We start from the raw sequence: 16104 nt of genomic DNA, 5'->3' as shown, positions 1-16104 counted from the left end.
GAACAGATGGGATGACTGGATGACAAAGACTGCTCTTAAGGAAGGCATGCCAAGGTGCCTCGCCCAGTTTAGTTGGGGTACTTTCAGCTTCAAGGAACAGACATCCAATCTAAACTGGCTTCCACAGTGAGGAAATCACCTCACATAACCGGAAGTGCAGGATTCAACCAGGAAGTTCAACTGGGATTCTGCTCACTTGAACATTTTTATGTGCATCTCTTTATAGAGCCCCCTAACCTGCTTGACGTTTTCTTTTTTTCCTAACACTTGTCTTCTTGCATGTGATGCAATGTATTTACTTATTCTGTTTATTAGTGCTGTATTGTTTATTCTCACTAGAATTAAGCTCCATGAGTGCAGGGATTATTGTTTTGTTCACTAATGGATCCCAAGTGTCTAGAAAAGTGCCTGACACTTAATAAATGTTTGTTGAATGAAAGAATAAAAGGATGAAACATCTTTCTTTGGATCCCAAATGAGGAAAAAGGAGAGTCACCATGATCCTACAATTTCTCCCCTGGGGAATTCGATAAAAGGAAACTCTCCATTTATTGGAACAATTTCCTTATGGCCCCCGAAGGAACAAGACTGTAAGCTGCAAACCAAACCCCTTTGTCATTTGTTCCCCAACCACTAATTGAGGAAAACCAGGTTCAGGATGGTTCAAATGACCTTCAGGTTTGCCCAAATGGTGGATGTTACTTGGCAATGTATTTGATCAAGATTAAAGAGTGTGTGGTTCCTGGTCAGGCGCGGTGGCTCAAGCCTGTAATCCCAGCACTTTGGGAGACCGAGGTGGGCAGATCACCTGAGGTCAGGAGTTCAAGACCAGCCTGACCAATATGGAAAAACCCCGTCTCTACTAAAAATACAAAATTAGCCAGCATAGTGGCACATGCCTGTAATCCCAGCTACTCTGGAGGCTAAGGCAGAAGAATATCTTGAACCCAGGAGGCGGAGGTTGTGGTGAGCTGAGATCACGCCATTGCACTCCAGCCTGGGCAACAACAAGAGTGAAATTCTGTCTAAAAAAAAAAAAAAAAAAAAGAGTGTGTGGTTCCTTTGACTGGTCTCAGCCCCTGAACTTTGTGCCTTGACCACAGCATTCCTAACTCTGGCGGGCTCTACACACATGGAAAAAAGAGGCATGCGGTGCCACTCCCTTGAGACTGTGGATGTAGTTAGTTCTTTTTCTTTCAATATCTGCCTCTTAAACCTTACTTTACTATGTTCTGGGCACTGTGGAAGATGCTGGAGAGAGGATAATGACCAAGAGACAGTTCTGGTCCTCAAGCTTAGTGATGGGGTTCAGGGAGGCAGCCAGTTTAGTACGGGAGACAAACATATAAACAGATAATTATAATCAAACGTTATGGGTTTGCTATTAGAGGTATAGTAGGAAGAGTGATCAACTCCATGTGAGGGAAAAGGCAAAACTGCAGAAAGGCGGGGGGGGGGGGTCTGTTAAGTAGGGTTCTAAAAGCTGAATAGGAGTTTGCCTGGCAAACATGAATGGGAGTGGGCAGAGTGATACTCCAGGGAGAGAAAATAGCAGGTGGCAGTGTTACAGCTCTTTTACAATTTGTGTGGCAGATTTCCCGGTTTTTACCAGAAAAATCTAAAGAAAAGAAAACAGGTACAAATATATGGATGTGGGAAGCAGCACTCTGTGTTTAACGAACTACAATTGGTTATGTATTGCTAAGGTACAAAGTGCTAGGAGGAGAAAATTGAGGCTGGAGAGGTGGGCAACGGTCAAAGTATTCCTGCTTTGTATACTCTGCTTAGAGGTCTATGTTTGTTTTAGGTGACGCGTTTTCATCATGAGAGTGAGAAGATCAGATCTGTATTTAGAAAGATCACTCTGGCTGCCAGGGACAAGATGGATTTGAGAACGGCAAGCTAGAGACCAGGAGACTCTAGAGAGAAAAATACTAAACCTAGGTAGTATCTCACATTGACCACCAGGTGGAGCAAGTAGGCCAGGACAGCTCGGTTGCAGGCTGCTGGGGTAAGGAGGAAGGATAGGGTAGGAGAAAGCGCCAGCATGGGACTGATTCATAAGTTGGGTGTTCATACCTCTGGGAAGATCTGTAGTGAAGCACAAACAAGAGGCCACCTAAATGTCCACAAATAGAGGACCCACTAAATATCACAAAGCATTCACACACTGAATTCCCAGGCTCCAGCGAGGTAGATCTGTACATATACACATGAAAACAAGCCCAAGTGAAAAAAGCAAGTTATAAAATACTGTGTACATTATGACCCTGTTGCGTAAATGTCTAGAAAGATGATCATAACATTGATATCAGTGGTAACTTTTGGAGAGAATTTTGGAGTGTGTGTGTGTGTGTGTATGTGTGTGTGTGTGTGTATTTGTCTTGGTCTGTTTGGGCTACTACAATAAAATACCAGAAAATTAGTGACTTATAGATGCTAGAAGCTTATTTGTCACAGTCCTGGAGGCTGAGAAGTCCAAGATTTGGCAGCCAGTGAGAGCAACTTCCTGATTCATAGAGGGCACCTGCTTGTCGTGTCCTCACATAGCAGAAGGGCCGATGAGTCTCTTTTATAAGGGCACTAACCCCACTCATGAGGACTCCATCCTCTTGACCTAATTATTTCCCAAAGGCCCCAACTCCAAATATCACCTAGGGGGTTAGGAATTCAACATATACATTTTTGGGGAACATAAGCATTTAGTCCTTGGCAGTGTGTGTGTGTGTGTATGTTGAATTTTGTCGAAATATAGTTGACATACAGTATGCTGGATATATTTAAAGTGTGCAGTTCAATACATTTTGACAAATGTACACACCTGTGAAGCCACTGCCACAATCACAATAATGAATATATCCATCACCCTCGAAGATGTCTTTACTGCCCTTGAAAACCCTCCCTATCATCCTTTTCTGTCCTCCATCCCCAGGCAACCGCTGGTCTGCTTTCTGTTACTAACAGTTTGCATTTTCTAGAGTTGTATATAAATAGGATCATTCAATACGTACTATTTTTGGCCTCGTGTCTTTCATTCAGCAATATTAATTTGAGGTTCATCCACATTGTTAAGGGTATAAATAATTAGTTCATTTTAGTTGCTAAATAGCATTATGTTGTATGGCTGTATTACAATTTGCTTACCCATTTAGCTGCTGATGGACATTTGGATTGTTGAGGGTTTGGGGCTATTATGAATAATGCTTCTCTGAACATTTGTGTACCAGTCTTTGTATTTGCACATGTTTTCATTTATCTCGTGTAAATATGTACCTAGGAGTGGAATGGCTAGTTCATATGGCAGGTATATGTTTAATTTTGTAAGAAGCTGCCAAACTGTTTTCCAAAGCAGTTTTACCATTTTACATCCCAGCAGCTGTATATGAGTACTCCAGTTTTCCTATATACTTACCAATATCTGGCATGGTCAGACTTTTAAACTTTAGGTCTTCTAATGGGAAATTTTTATTTCTTTAATGACTGATGATGATGTACAGTTTTTCCTATGCTTATTTGCCATCCATAGATCTTCTTTGGTTAAGTGTCTATTCAAATTTTTGTTGGCTATTGACATTTACATTTTACTTTATACTTCCATAAAGTTATAGCATTTTTACAATGAGCATATGTCTCTTTTATATTTAAAAACATCGGTTTTAAATATCTCAACCCAGAAGACATCAGTAACTATGATTTGAACTTTAAACTTACTAGCAGTATATTATGCTAAGGTGAAGGCAAATCTTGATTATATCATTAAAAGATAAAACATTTGATTTTAACATCTGGTTTCAAATGATTAGAAATAACCTCAAAACCAATGCAATTTATATTTCCATAGACTATTACGTTTGAGAGATATCATGAGTTTAGACTCAAATGAACCTGGCTTCAAATTCCAGCTCTTTTACTTATCAGCTGTGCAATCTTGGACAAATTCATTTTTGAAATCATCAAGAAGCAAGGCCAAAAATAGTACACATTGAATGGTTCTATTTATATATAATTCTAGAAAATGCAAGAGTTTCTTCCATTTTCTTCTTTTAGAAATCTGACATATCATTTACTGCATAGGTTCATTTTGAGGTTTAAATTGATATTATATTTAACCAGTCAGCGCAACAACTAGCATGTAGTATGTACTCTATAAATATTAGAGATTCTATGACAAGACAGTTTGATTGTATTGGCAACCAAATTGCTGCATGCTCAAAATTCAAGCTGGTCGGTGAAATACAGCACAGTCACAGTATTTTGTAAAGGAACTGTTGAAACCATTGTGAAGGCAGGCAACATCCTTTGTGATAACAGAGATCTCTCCCTTACCCCCATTTATTTTTAAAGACTCTGAAAGAAAAGCCCAGGTTTGCATTTGGTTTTGAGGAAACAAAAAAAACAGGAACAGGAAACTTAGGTTGAAATGTACTTTACTGAGCATTTTAGCACATATTGGCTTTCTTTGTAGAACCCTCAGTATCCTCTGTTGCTCAAGCCACCAAATGATCTTGCAGATGCTCATGGTACACTGCAGGATGGTTCAGAGGTAGTGCAGAGCTACTGTTTTACACGTTTCAAGTTGGAGTTATTGTCAAGTTAGTGTTATTGGGGATAGTATCATTCATAAATGCTGTATATTACATAATGCAGTGGAAGAATCACGGCAGTAACAGGGGCAGGAGGCAGAGAAATTCTAGGGGGACAGGGGTGGGTCTCCAGTGAAATCCCACCTTCAAGCCAAAAGAACAGCCTGAAACCCACGGCCCAGAGTGAGAACTTCTATTCCTGTTTTTCTGCTCTTTCCCAATTGGTTCTTTCTGAATAATGCCTTTTAACCAATCAAATGTTGCCTTTTCCAGTACTACCTACGGCCTGTCTCACCCCCATCCTGTGCCTATAAAAACCCCAGATTCAGCCACAGTGACAGAGACAACCTGACTTTGGGGAAGAGACGACCTGACTTCAGGGAAGATAACCTGATCTTCTCATCCCCTCTCCAGCTCTCTCTCTGCTGAGAGCTGTTTTTGTTGCTCAATAAAATTCTCCGCTGTCATTACCCTTCAATCATCAGCATGACCTCATTTTTCTTGGATGCTAGACAAGAGCTCAGGACCCACCGAGTGCAGGTACCCAGAAAGGCGGTCACAGTGGCCCTTTGCCCTCACTGACGGAGGGCAGCCACCCCATGAGATGGGGCCAGGGGCCGACTGAGCTGCTAACATGCCACCATCTGTCAGGCTGTGGATGGCATAATTAAAAGAGCTAATTATCCCACTAACACCCCCTCTGGGGCTTTGGGGTTGCAGGCATCCCAGCCTGGGCACCGTCACATTCCCCTTGGGGTGACATGCCTGGTCTGGGCACAGGCCCCGCACGGAGCTTGCTCCTGTGTTGGTGCTCAGGGTGGCTGGCTGAACCCCACACTCACTCGCTCATGTGCTTCCTCCCACAAGGGGCTGAGCAGGGTGGGCCGAGTAGACGGGGTGCCCCTTGCTTCCAGTCCAGCAAAGGAGCTGAGAAGAATCCTGCATCAGCAGCTACACCCAAGATGAAGTTTTTGAAAGGGAGACATGAGGAACACCAGCTGAACACATGGCTAAAGAAAGGAAATCCAGACGGCTGCATGTCAGGCCCTTGAATTTCTAAGTGGTCCCAATCTATAAGCTGTCCCATCCCTTTAAGCCCCACGGTTATTTGCCCTTGTCTGCATTATAGCATCAATGACCTTGCATGAGGGTTAGTTGTTCCATAAGCTGCAAGTTCCTAAGGAACTTAAGGTTTAAGTTCTAAAGGATTGTTGCTTGCATGTTTTTCACTTTTCTATATCACTAGCATCTGGCACAAAGCAAATGCTCAATAAAGTTTATATATTTAAATATAACAGAAAAGGATAAAAAACGTTTGCTATCCACAAACAGCTGCCTTGTAAGAAGAGTATGTTCTGCTTCAATAAAAAGTCTTTTTATTCAGCTGGGCACCTGGGAGCGTTAGGAGCTGAGTCTAGAGGCTGGGGCTTGCGTGAGCTGAATGGTTGTGCAGAGTGGAGAGAATTTGGAGTTCAAGTATAGCAGGAAGGTCGGAGGAGACCATGGGGTGGGAGGGACAGTGGGGATCCAGTGAGATACTACATAGAGCAAAGCGACCATAATACATCTTCAGGGCCTAGTGGCCAAAGAGTTTTGTTTTGTTTCATTTCTTTTTTACAAGGATGTGTCAAAGTTCATGTTGAAGTTCTTTGAATTTCAGCAGAGTAAACCTCTCCTTGGGCCTCCAATAACTTCAGTAAATTCTGCACATTTGAATTGCCTTGTAAGTGTGAGCTTTCCATAGAAACCAAAGAAGGGGTTGAGTTTTCTTCCGGGTCAGAGACAGAAAGGTGAGACTTTTCATGAATGAAGTAGCTTGGTAGAGTGTTAGGAGTTGGAGGCAGAAAAGGCTATAACAAAATAAACTTAAGAAAGCAAGCTCCTGGGGTATTTGGGGGAAATCTTGGGTAAGGCATTTAAACATCCCCCTAGGACATGAATTTGTAAGTTTCTACCTCATTTTATGTATGATGTAGTGAGACTGCAGCTGACATCTAGTATACAACAGGAAGGAAAGTGGGTAAAAAAATGCAGAAAGAATACAGTGAGGGGAAGATGCCCTTCCCACTGTTGATGAAAAAAGCCAGACTTCGTAAAATATTTGAAGAGGTTTATTCTGATCCAAATATGAGGCCCATGGCCCATGACACAGCCTCAGGAGATCCTGAGAATATGTGCCAAAGATGGTTGGGTTACAGCTCGGTTTTACACATTTTTAGAGAGACAGAAGTTACAGGCAAAGTCATAAATCAATACATGTAAGGTATACATTGGTTGAGCCTGGAAAGGCAGGACATCTTGAAGATCTTGAAAGTGGGGTGACTTCCAGATCATAGGTAGATTAAAGATTTTCTGATTGGCAATTGGTTGAAAGAGTTAAGCTATGCCTGAAGAGTTGAAGTTGGCATAAAGAAATGCTTGAGTTAAGATAAGGGGAGTGGTGAAAGCCAAATTCTTGTCATGTAGATGAAACCTCTAAGTAACAGATTTCAGAAATAACAGATGATAAATATCTCTTATTAGACCTTACAAGGTGTCAGATTCTCAAGTAAAGAACTAGTAAGGGAAGGAGATTCTCTGCAGAATGTAAATTTCTCCTACTGGAGATTGCTTTGCAGGGCCATTGCAAAATATGACAAGGAATATATTGTAGGATAAAATAATTTCCTTCAGGGCCTGCTATCTGTCATGTGATGCTATCTATACCAGAGTCAGGTTGGAGCTGGGTATCTTGTTCCTACAAAGAGTTTGTTTTGTCAGTCTTATGATCTCTATTTTAATATTAATGCTGGTCGGTTGGGCCTAAACTCCAAAAGGAGGAGGGTACAGCAGGCGTGTCTGACCCCACCTTCTTGTCATGGCCTCAACTAGTTTTTCAGGTTTCTTTGGGATCCCCCTGGCCAACAGAGGATCCATTCAGTCAGTTGGGAAACCCTCAGGCTTTCTGGTTATTTGATAGCCTAAATCCTATATATAAGAAAAGAGAGTCAACAACATATGACAATGTAAGAATGAATGACGGGAACAAACAGTAGCACAAGAGTTTAGGGAGGGGAGCAGAAGTTCTCACCTAAGAACTAGCCTTGAAGGATGAATCTACTGCTTAAGTTTATTTTTTCTTTAAGATGTAATTCTTTATATGTAAAGTGATATGTAAATTGCTTATCTATTTTTTTCTCTTGTTGGGAGGGATGGGTGGATAGTAGGCTTTGGTTCTGAAATCAAACAGATCAGCCATTAAATCCTGGCTCTTCTACTTATCAGCTGTGTGATTTTAGCCAAGTTACTTAAGCTGGCTGAGCCTCATCTGTAAACTGGAGATAATAAAAGTATCCAACTCATAGGGTTGCTATGAGATTAACTTTTTTTATTTTTATTTTTTATTTTTATTTTTTTTAGAGAGGGCTTCTGACTCTATTGCTCAGGCTGATGTGTAGTAGCCATTCACTGGTGAGATCATCATGCACTACAGCATCAAACTCCTGGCCTCAAGTGATCCTCCTGCCTCAGCCTCCGAAGTAGCTGGGATTACAGGTATGTGCCATTGTGCCCAGCTTGCTGGGCGAGTTAAACAAAATAATCTATGAAGAGTGCCTAGCATAGGACCTGGCACATAGTACATGCTCAGGAAAATGGTATCCATTTTTATGTAAGTTTATTGAACACCACTTGCAAAACATGGAGAAAAGCAGAACTGAAAACCGTCAATAGTTCTACCACCCAAAGAAGAAAACCACAGTTAACATTTTTGAGTATGTTTTTCCAGTTTTCAGTCAATGCCTAGTTTGCCTTTCTTTCCTCTTTGTGTTGCCTGTCATTCTGAATACAAAATTTAAATCCTAATTTTTAGTTAGATAACATAAGAATTTTTCCATCTTATTATAACCTTTACAAAACATTTTTCATGACTGCAATGCATTACATTGAGTTAATATATTGTAATTTACTTAATCATTCTCCTATTGTTAGACCTTTGTGTGGATTCCAGTTTTTTTCCTCATCTAAAAAGCTCAGTAATAAGCCAGTCTGTGCATAAACGTTTTCCTTTATTTTGTATTATTTCTTTAGAAATGATTTCCAGAAATGAAGAAGTATGGGCAATTTTAATGTTCCTAGTGTTGCCAAAATAATTTTGAAGGCATGTGGAGAAGGGGCTTTTATCTCCAGTTGCTTCTCTGAGCCCCTTCTTTCTTTCCTCATTTCCAAGTGAAGGAAGAGGAAGAGGAGGAATATGATGGACCAGAGGCCCAGGCACTTGTTGGGTTACCTTTACTGTGGGCAGGGTCACTGGGCAGAAAGAAGTCTGGAGACGGATATAGTGTCTCCTTTTTCTGCCAATCTTTTGAATGCATTCCCAGATGAAAACCGACCCAGAACATGGACCGTTAAAGGAAGCCTGGGCCTTTCCTTGGCTCTCTTTTCTCCCATGCAGCAAGCAGGCCTGACTCCTGCCCGGGTAGATCCTTGCTAAGCTCAGAGGCAAATGCACTTTCTGCTGAGGCCTCTTTCTCTGTGGCTTCATCACACACAGCTCTGATAGATGTGCACTGTGTCATCTTTCTCTGCAAAATGGCCCACCCAAGATTCAGGCTGGGGAGAAGTCGAACCTTTACGTGTCTAGCCTTGGCTGCGCAGAACAGTTTCACGCACCAGAATTCTGCTTTGGGGTTTGGGGCCTAAAGCCCAGCTAACAATAAGACTCTTTTTGGGTGTCACCTCCCTTCAGGACTGCCTGGGGGAAGTTTCTTCATTTGGGAAAACTAGAGAAAATGAAAGTCTCAGGTGGGATTTAGGTGTTCTCAGAATCTCTGGCTGCATTGCCCAAAATACTCTGGATTGTTGGTGACAGAACTGCAGCCCAGTTACCTTAAGGAAAGTTGGTAAATGTTTAACAACTGGCTTGCCAGGAAAAAAAAAAAAGGCCTGATTTGTAGTGCATAGTGTTTGCGGAGTTCTATGGGCTGGAAACTCCCATCAGTAGACTGAGAGTAAATACTTCCACCAGGGCTGATTTCAAGCTCCCAACCATTTAACAACCAGTTTACAAAATTCCTGAACATTTAACAATAGGCTGTTGCAAGCCAGAGAAGCCCACTCTAGCACACTAAATGAAAAATGTAAAAAAGAGCAAAATGATTCACTCACTTCTGCAACATGTGGGAAGAGCAGGGACACAGAACATGACCTCAGGAAGGAAGAGAACCAGGGAAACGAAAGCCAATAGGGTTCTGTCTGCAAACCAGCCTAGTTTTTCCCGACTACAGATCCACTCTCTCTGTGTTTCAAAAGACATGATGCCAGCAGTTGCCAGAGTTACATCCTCACCAATTCCCAACCAGAGAAGAAGGAGGGCTTTGGTGCTGGTTTGAAAAATCCCAGTGCCAGGTCGGCCAGTCTTTAATTGTGTACTCTCCCCTGGGGTCAGAGGGTAGGTGTACCGCCTGAGGATCGTGGGGTCAGGAGGTGGGGAGGGTTGCTGGCCAGGAAAAAAACCCACTAATTCCCATTACAGTGACCATCTCAATGCCATCAGAACCTCGTTCCCATTTCTGCTAGTCTCCAGAGTGGCCGAATCAAGGACAGCATGAAGGAGCTGTTTCACCCATGTTTTGGCATTATATTTTATAGTTTTCTTTTCTTTTTTTTTTGAGATAGAGTCTCAATCTGTCACCCAGGCTGGAGTGCCGCGGTGAGATCATAGCTCACTGTAGCCTTGGACTCCTGGGCTCAAGTCGTGCTCCCATTTAGGCCTCCCGAAGTGCTGGGATTACAGGAGTTTTCTTTATTGTTTTTGATCTCAGCTAATTTCATAGGCAAAAATGATAATCTATTGATATTTTAAGTACTTCTCTTTCTTTTCTTTCCTTCTCTTCCCTTCCTTTCCTTCTTTTTTTGATGGAGTCTCACTCTGTCACCCAGTGTAGAGTGCAGTAGCGTGATCTCTGCTCACTGCAATGTCTGCATCCCAGGTTCAAGTGATTCTCCTGCCTTAGACTCCTGAGTAGTTGGGACTACAGGCACGTGCCACCATGCCTAGCTAATTTTTGTATTTTCTTGCATAGAGATGGGATTTCACCATATTGGCTAGGCTGGTCTTGAACTCCTGGCCTCAAGTGATGCGCCCACCTCGGCCTCCCAAAGTGCTGGGATTAAGGCATGAGGGAGCCACCATGTCCGGCCTACTTCCATTTCTTACGTCACAAGTGAAGTTAGCAATATGTTCCTAAATGCGAAGTAATTGTATTTCCTGTTTTGTGAATGTTCGGATCTTTTGTTCATTTACCTTATGGATAAGTTATTTTTAAATCTCTTTATTCAACAAATATTTACTCATTTGTTGTTATAGGCCAAGCATTTATAGATGCAGAAAATATAATAGTAAACAAGGCAGACAGCATTCCCGTCTTTAGAGTACTTACCCTCTATTTGTATGGCCTGTTTAGAAAATAATACACTAAGTCTTGCTTGTCATATTCACAATGAATCTTTTTCCTGTAAGCTGTTTTTATTCTTCCATACAGTTGTTTTACATTTTTATGTGGTTGAATCTGACCTACTTTCCCCTTTTAACACAATCTTTTTCTTCCATGCTTAGAAATTTCATTTCCTCAGCAAAATTTTAAGATATGATTCATTTTCATTATTTCTGATTTTCCTAGTCATGAAACTTTTGTATGCAATTATTTAATTTATTTATAATTTATCATAGTGTGTGGGGTGAGCTGAGCGTCTACACTGGTTATTTTTTCCAAACATTGAACACTTACTGAATTGTACCTTTTTTTATTGATTTGAATAGATGACAATAGGCAGAACATTGATCAGCGGAGAGGTGAGATGAGGGTTGTTGAAGGGCAATTGGAGTTGCTCAGTTTAGGTAATTTGGTGAGGGAAATGGCAGGGAAATTGGTACATACACGGCATTAATGCAGGCAGAGTTTGTCTAGAATAAAAGGTCCATATATTGTAGTGATTCTTAACCAGGGATGGACAAACCTGTTGACTGGGGAGCTCTAAAGACATACTCACGCCTGGGCTCTACCATTAGGAGGTTTAATGTAGAGCTGGGACTTACTTATTTATCTTTTTGAAACAGGGTCTCACTCCGACACTCAGGCTGGAGTACAGTGGCATGATTACTGTTCACTGCAGCTTCAACTTCCCAGGCTCAGGTGATTCTCCTTCCTCAGCCTCCCTAGTAGCTGTGACTACAGGTGTGTGAGCCACCACGCCCAGCTAATTTTTTGTATTGCTTGTAGAGATAGGGTTTTGCCATGTTGTTCAGGCTGGTCTCAAATTCCTGGGCTCAAGTGATCCTCCTGCTTCAGACTCCCAAAGTGCTGGGATTACAGGTGTGAGCCACGACTGCTGGCCAACTCATCTGTTATTTATTTATTTATTTTATTATTATTATTATTATTTTATTTTTTATTGTTTTATTTATTTATTTTTAGACAGAGTCTCGCTCTGTTGCCCAGGCTGGAGTGCAGTGGTGTGATCTCGGCTCACTGCAAGCTCTGCCTCCTGGGTTCAAGCGATTCTCCTGCCTCAGCCTCTTGAGTAGCTGGGATTACAGGCACGCACCACCACGCCTGGCTGATTTTTGTATTTTTAGTAGAGACGGGGTTTCACCGTGTTGGTCAGGCTGGTCTTGAGCTCCTGACCTCGTGTTCTGCCTGCTTTGGCCTCCCAAAGTGCTGGGATTACAGGCGTGAGCCACCGTGCCCGGCCAACTCATCTGTTTTTTAAAAGCTTCCCAGGCACCACTAATGTGGGAAATTGTGGGAGATAAAGCTAGTCTGGTAAGTAGGGAGCAGATTGAGAGAGATGGCAATGCCAAGCTGAATCTAGTTGTGGGTTCAGGAAGCCTCTGAGGGCACAGCTGAAAGAGCATGGACTTTGGACTCAAGCAGATAGAGGTTTTGATACTATTTTTACTGATTTCAGGCTATGTTATCCAGTTTGCAGGTCCTCTCTCAGAGTCTTGCTTTTTTTCACCTGGAACAGAATTAATAATATCTACTTAATAGGTTGTGATGAGTCAATGGGAAGTCAAGTATAAAATACCTGGCTCAGCACCTGATGTGTAAATAAATTCTGCCTTCTTCCTCTTGAATGAGCCTTCGGCCTATGCCAGGCCTGCCTCATAGTTGCCTTTGGGATGAACTAATGTAAGGCATTTCCAGAGAAAACATGCAAATACATGTCAAGATGATAAATGGAAAGAGATCCAAGTTGTCCTTTAATCCCAGAGGTTTCCAAAACCTTCAAAGAGGTTGTACCTTTTAGGAGAGGAACACTTCTTCCTTAGAGAAATGGAGAGAAGCTTTGAATTTCCCAAAGGCCTTGCCTTCATAGCTTGACAAAGGCAAAACTTGGCTCCACTACAAGCCACCTCAGCTCAGTTGCAGAGATAATCCTAGCCCCGGGCAGCTTAGCCTGGGAACCAAGGTCAGCTGTTATGAAATAACACAGCCATAGTCATTTTTATAAAAGAAAATTTCTCATTCAAATCTGTTTACAGAGCAAAGAATCTCCTTTCTTGAAGATGGAAAATACCATTCCTTCTTAGAAGATCCACCCTCCTTAACTTTGTATCATTGATATTCATTCAGTGATTTGACAAATATTTATTGATACCACTTCTGTTTGACAACTACTTTGGAACTGGCCTCTCTACAGTAATAATTTTAAACCAATTTTCCACGCCTCCTTGTATTATAAATTGACACCAAATATTTATTTTGGGATTGGGTACTAATCAGCATTCCTTGGAGGTCACCCAGCCAAGAGGTAATGTGACTGGAAGAAAGGGAGAAAGGTTTAAAATCAGACACACATGGTCTCAAACCTTGACTCTCGATAGGGACAAGCTGTGTGACTTAGGCTAATCGCGAAGACACTCTGACCCAGCTTTATTTGTCTCTAAAATGAGAATAATGTCTTTCTCACTCTAAAGCCAGTTTTCTCTTCTTCAGAGTGGCATTCAGTTCGGTGGAGAGGAGGAAAGAGCTCATTCATCCCAGAAGATGGGAGCTGGTGAGGTACCAGAGGGACAGAAAGAGACCAACCAGCCTGCCCAATAAGCGGGGAGGGAGGTGTGTTTGGGAACAATGAGAAGTTACACTGGAACAGTGGAAGAAGAGCCCTTCTGCTTGATACACAGATCACAAAAGCCCAGATTTAGAATAGGTGTTGTGGAAGTCCCTGGGTGATGGTGGGGCTTGAGCTGCAGAGGATGAACACATTGAGACAGTTTGCAGCTGAACTGAAAGCCTCCTGAGAATGGAGGGTTATTTTTTGCTTTGCTTTTACTGGACATCGGAGAAATAGATCAAGAGAGGATGGCGTGTGTGTGTGTGTGTGTGTGTGTGTGTGTGTGTGATGGAATTTCACTCTTGTGGCCCACGCTGGAGTGCAATGGCACGATCTCAGCTCACTGCAACCTCAGCCTCCTGGGTTCAAGTGATTCTCCAGCCTCAGCCTCCCCAGTAGCTGGGATTACAGGCTCCCACCACCACGCCTGGCTAATTTTTTGTATTTTTAGTAGAGACGGGGTTTCACCATGTTGGCCAGGCTTGTCTCGAACTCCTGACCTCAAGTCATCCACTCGCCTCAGCCTCCCAAAGTGCTGGGATTACAGGCGTGAGCCACCATGCCCTGCCGATGGCACTTTTTTCACTTGAAGAAAGAATGAGGAGACCTAGGCTTATTGAAACAAGAGGGTCTTATGTTAGATAGTAATACTGACTTCCTCACTGTGAGAAAAGTACAGGATTATCTTAGCTCACCAAGGAGTCTCCTTTCTAAGAGACTTGAAATCTCCTAGCTGGCAGAGGTTCAGAAGGGAGTTCCTTAGCAACTCTCAATCTCTTTCATGTCCAGCAGGTCTTGAATAATGTCTTTTCATTCAATGTGGTATTGTTATAAAGTTGGTGAGAAAAAAAAACAGTGGATTCCCAGCTGGGTCACTGTTTGTATGGAGTTTGCAGGCTCTCTCCATGTCTGCGTGGGTTTTCTCCAGGTACTTTGGATTCCTCCCAAAGATGTGCAGGTCAGTTTCACTGGCATGTCTCAGTGGTCCCAGTATGAGTGAGTGTGGGCATCGGTGTGGGTGTGAGTGTGCCCTGTGATGGAACGGCATCCTGTCCAAGGTGGTTTCCGGTCCTGTGCCCTGAGCTGCTGGGAGAGGCTTCTGCCACCTAGAACCTTGAACTGGAATAATTGGGTAAATAATTATCTTTCTTGTTTTTATTAATCTTTCTTAAATGTATGTGTAGCTCACAGGTATTTTAGTGTTTACTATGAGAAGTGTTTTGGTCTTTAGAAGTTTGGTGACACTTTTTTTTTTTTTTTTTTTTGAGGCAGAGTCTTGCTCTGTCACCCAGGCTGGAGTGCAGTGGCATGATCTCGGCTCACTGCAACCTCTACCTCCCTGGTTCGAGCAATTCTCCTACCTTAGCTTCCCAGGTAACTGGAACTACAGGCGTGTGCCAACACATCCAGCTAATTTTTGTATTTTTAGTAGAGACGGGGCTTCATCACGTTGGCTGGGCTGGTCTCAAACTCCTGACCTCAGGTAATCTGCCCGTCTTGGCCTCCCAAATTGCTGGGATTACAGGCTCACATAAGCCACCACACCTGGCCTGTTTGGTGATACTTTTGTGGCCAGAAATAGGGTGAGGAAACTTAACTCTTGTTTATATCAATTAGCCTATGGTCAAATTGGTTTTGTTACATGTCATTTTGCTTAAAGTTGCAATTTCCAAGAACCTATAAACAGTGATAAGTGAGGACTTAAGCATACTAGATAAGTCTACTGAGTTATTGCAGTGTCACTGTGGTTGAAAGTTTCCTGGTGAGCTCTGGTTCCCTCGCTCTCAACTACCCTCTTTTTGGCAGAATCCCTTCAGAGGTGAATCTGCATTTTACAGAGCAAGCTCTTCGTTCTGGCTGCTGGGTCCTGCGTGATACTCCAAAGCCATGGAGATGCTGGGCCTGGTGCACTTGCCCTTCCCTCGAGGGATCCTGCTGGTCATGGACCTATACAATGAAGGGATCCAGGGGACTGATTGGAAGTCAGAATCCAAACATTAGACTCTCTATCATTTTGAAGGTAGAGGAATTAAACCAAAGAAATATACTACTGCACTTATGTACAATTCTGGTATCACTTTAAGACCTGATGATTTTTTAGAGCAAAAAGTCCAATGTAAAGAAATAGTAAGTTTCCAATGCGGCTAAACCTCAAAGGACAACCAAGTGTTAATGGTTAGGGACACCAGCCTACACAGGACAGTGAGATTCAGTTTACTAAGCAGCTTCTGGGCTCTTACTAGGTGGCAGGTCTTGTGCTGGGTACTGGGTGATGGTGGTGGTGATGGGAGAGATACAGAGATAATAGTGATAATGACATTGATAATAACATCACATGTGCTGAGAGCTGATTACGTGCCGGGCATTGTGCTAATTTATTTGTTAATTTAATAAATAAACAGTTAGGGCAACATAAATACTTGCT

General features: G+C 42.4%; 1 non-coding gene across 1 annotated transcript; it reads left to right on the top strand.

Annotated features, from left to right (window-relative positions):
- Positions 1-1559: 1559 nt before the first annotated feature.
- LOC115837121 lies at positions 1560-1622 on the top strand. Its single transcript, XR_004032155.1, has one exon. It is a non-coding gene; the product is annotated as a U7 small nuclear RNA (small nuclear RNA).
- Positions 1623-16104: the final 14482 nt, after the last annotated feature.

This window comes from Nomascus leucogenys, chromosome 10 (assembly GCF_006542625.1).
Source record: "Nomascus leucogenys isolate Asia chromosome 10, Asia_NLE_v1, whole genome shotgun sequence".
Classification (NCBI taxonomy): domain Eukaryota; kingdom Metazoa; phylum Chordata; class Mammalia; order Primates; family Hylobatidae; genus Nomascus; species Nomascus leucogenys.
Note: the sequence above shows the minus strand (reverse complement) of the source record. Positions and strands in the feature narration are given on the sequence as shown.